This window comes from Lynx rufus, unplaced genomic scaffold (assembly GCF_022079265.1).
Source record: "Lynx rufus isolate CCGP_SWC_20201006 ecotype Redwood Valley unplaced genomic scaffold, mLynRuf1.p SCAF_2, whole genome shotgun sequence".
In the NCBI taxonomy this organism is placed as follows: Eukaryota; Metazoa; Chordata; class Mammalia; order Carnivora; family Felidae; genus Lynx; species Lynx rufus.
This window is the reverse complement of record NW_025814834.1, coordinates 111165042-111168939: the sequence shown is the minus strand read 5'-3', so window position 1 is coordinate 111168939 and position 3898 is coordinate 111165042. Positions and strand designations below refer to the sequence as shown.

Genomic DNA, 3898 nt, shown 5'->3' with positions numbered 1-3898 from the left:
ATTTATCTGCCACAGATTCCCTTTGACAGTCTCATGAAGCCTGTAGGGCATTGCCAGAAAAATGTTCTTAAATGGTTTAAGACAAAATGCACAGGGCTCCAAAGGGAGCAAACTATATACAAATATGGTTATTATCAAAATGTATTTTTAAAATCTGTGCATAGTAATATAGGTGCTTCTTTATTAATATATTAAATAACAAGTTCAATCAGTAAATCTAATAATCCATATACTTTGTTTTTTAAGCTTTTCAAAAGCCAATTTATTAAAGTATAATTTACATACAATAAAGTACAATTGGAGGAGTTTGACAAGTGCATAGTCTTGGAACCATCACCACATTCTACATACATTAGTTACATCACTCCCAAAACTCCCATCAGGCCCCTTTTCCATCTCCTTCCCCACCCCCCAGGCACACAGAAGGTAATGAACAGTAACCTACTGGATTGTGAGTTCTTCCAGGTATTACACCAAAGAAACCAGTCATTTAAACCACAAAGGCCAAAATACAAGGGAAAAAGGCTTTAATGAAGCAATTCTCAATATGTAGTATGCCAGTTTGTGGCCTTGTGGCACCATTAGTAAGAACATTTCAACAATCTGTTTCACAACTCCTGGGATTAAGTCCCCAAAAAGGCTAGTTATCCTAGAAAAATTATTTTTGTACAAACATACTCCTTGGGCCTTAATTCATATCTACTAAATCTTTCAAGATTCTTTGAAAAGATTCCCTAGGCTAAAGAAACACTGCCCTATAGCACTGCTACGCTTCTAAAACACACACAGCTTTGGGTTCATGATGCTTCTTAAAGTTTTAGTTTTGCTAACAAAATTGGCAAAATAACTAAATATATAGGATTTGGTCTATACTTCTGTTCATTTCTTGAGTTAAAGATAGAAGAACACCAAAGTAATTTTGGCAAATGAATCCTCTCCCCCCCAGATATCTTGTCACCTACTGTATTTGGAATACTTTTAATGCCGTATCTAATGTATTATTTATCAGGCTCCTCTAGGCAGAAAAAATAGACACATTTCTAGAAAACAGTAGCTTGAACTGAATTCCCTAGGATACGTGCAACAGTCACGGTCCAAATGGAGGCACTGTGTTGTGATGTTTGAAATTCAAACAACTTTTATTTAAACTGAAAAAATTAAAACTGCATTTAGAGTCAAAACCCTTTTGTTATGAAAATCATGGGTATTTCTAGATTAAGGCAGAGATATTTCTAGGTTAACAAGACCAGATTTGACTTCGGACTTTATTCTTTAAACAAACTGTAAAGAATGAAGGAAGAAATAGGTTATTTACATAAAATATCTACATATGTACTGAGAGGTACAAATTCAGAGACAGAGGAGACTTGAGTATGTGCTGGCATCTCAGAAGCAGTTCTCGAAGAGCTTAATTTTATTTTCTTGGATTTTAAGAATGCCTAAGATCCTTCTTCATCCTCGATCTTGGGAGCCAAATAGTACTTTAAGTGTCCCATGTCTGAAATTTTATACTCTGCAGCAGGGGTTCATCTGCAGACATACTGAGTGTTACTGTAGGAGAGAGTACTGGGCTTTTGTAAAGAAGTTCAGGTATCTCAGTGCAAAAGTTAGCTGAACAGGCTGATTCATCTCTATGGTAACAGCTTCCTCCTCTTTATCGACATTACCTGTTTGTGACAACTTACTATTTCTATTTCCTCTTTCTCCACTTGCAGAAAACTTCACTCCATATTTTGCACAGGAAATTACAACAGCATCTCCAATATGACTGAGATCTCGGCATACACGTGCAGATTCACCAGAAGGCATATTTACTACATAGCTCCTCTTGTTCTGGAACTCCGAGTTGTTCAACAGCTAAATCCATTAACTTCATTCATAGTCTGAAACCTTTTCTTGGTTTGGAGCTTCGAATACAAGTGCCAGGGTGTCCGTATTATCTCCAGCCCTTAGGGTAATGATGTCTTCAATGCCATCACATCTTAGTGTTTTGGACATGCTGGTGAGGTTCACACCCAAGGCCAAGTTGCGGTAGCAGTGGGTACATGTTGAAGTCCTCAGAAGGCAGGGTGAGCTGCACCAGGGAGACGTGGGAGGAGTCCAGGCTGTGCAGAGCTCACGTCCCAGCAGGCCTCGTTGATGAGATCCTTAAGCGCCTCCAGCACCTTCTTCAGGATGATGCCTGGACCAGGCATGCCTCGTACGACGCAGCTACAGACGGAGCCCAGGAGCAAGTTGTAGCCTGCTCCGGCATCACAGGGTAAGAGCCAGCCAGCAAATGCAGAAGGGAAAGCCGAGATCCAGGGAGATAACCTACAAACCCATATACTTTTGATATAATGATGGTTGTAGTCTATATATCAAGGTTCAGTTTGTGTGACATGGTGTGGAAACATGGGTGATTTCAATTGGTGACAAAGTTACCAGTACTGCTAATATTACTGAAATCTGTTGCTTCCATCTGTAATTGATAGAAAAGGTCATTTTCAGATACACATTAGTGAAAATAAATATGTATCTTTTTTCTATCCAAGTTCACAGGCCCTGTGAATTCCATCCCCAAACTCCACCCTGGAACCCTATTCTAGACTTATTTTTGGAAGAAGCACAAACCTTTGGAGACCATTTGTCTAACTTAAGCTTCTCCCTGTGAAAGGCAGGGCCAGAGTTTCTCCAGGTCTGCATAGTGCAAGTTTCTGGTTCAACTGGCTTGTTTCAGAGCTGCGAGGCAACAATCCTTCATTTCTTCTAATTCAATGTTTTTCCAACACTTTGACCTATAACCCATAATAAGAAATGCATCTTGCATTGAGACTCAGTACCCATACATGCAACAGAAACTAAAATTTCACAAACTCTACCACCTATTATGTATATATTGTATATAGTTTGTTTGGGCTGCCAAACAAAATATCACTGACGTCAGGGATGAAATAGCAGAGATTTATTATCTCACAATTTTGGAGGCTGGAAGTCCAAGATCAAAGTATAAGCAGGTTTGGTTTCTCCTGAAGGCTCTCCCCTTGGGTGGCAGAAGTGTCTTCACATAACTTTCCTCAGTGCACCTGCACCTTTGGTGTCTCTGATCTAATCCCCACTTCTCGTAAGGATGCCAATCAGTCTGGATCAGGAATCCACCCTAAATGGCCTCATTTTAACAATATCACCGCTTTAAAGACCCTATCTCTGAATATAGTCACATCCTGAGGGACCGGCTGTTTAGACTCCAAGATATATGAATTTGGTGGAGGACACAAATCGGCCCATAACACATAGTAAAGTAAAATCATAACCACGCTTTCCTAAAATGTTATTTGCTAATATTTAAATGTAACACATAATCCTCCCACCAGAATTAAGAAGACTACATTGCAATGTGTGTGCTTGCTAGTTGTAGGTTTAGGATGGCTTCAAATACAAGTTACAATGCAGTGTGCACAGCTAGCTCACATTCAAGTCTGTCTTTTGAATTTTATTAGGTCTGGATTGCGAATTGTAGTTCACACCAATAGAACTGTGATTACAGAAACAATACATTCCTTTTCCTAGACAAATGAATTGTCTTCATCTCAATATCTTATCATCATCCTTCAATGTAAAGGAGAAACCAGATCATTCTTCAAGCTTCAAGTCTAATTCAATTATCAGCACATGTATATTTTCTCTAACTACATTTCTTTATTGTTTCAATTTTTTGTGGAAAATAAGGAACATAAGTTTGAGATACAGAATGTGAGATATAACAATACCTCCAATAGCGTTTGTTCAAACTATCTTCATTGTAACATTTTCTTCATATTGTAGTTAGGGCAATCACTTTATTTTTACTTGCTATAACATTAATGTCTTTTGAACACTTCAATATCCTAAATGTGTTAAAATCATGCTTCTCCTCTGG

At 38.4% G+C, this 3898-nt stretch overlaps 1 pseudogene; it reads right to left on the bottom strand.

The window, feature by feature from the left end:
• Positions 1–1385: 1385 nt before the first annotated feature.
• LOC124514238 (proliferating cell nuclear antigen-like) lies at positions 1386–2195 on the bottom strand (annotated as a pseudogene).
• Between the last annotated feature and the right edge of the window lie 1703 nt (positions 2196–3898).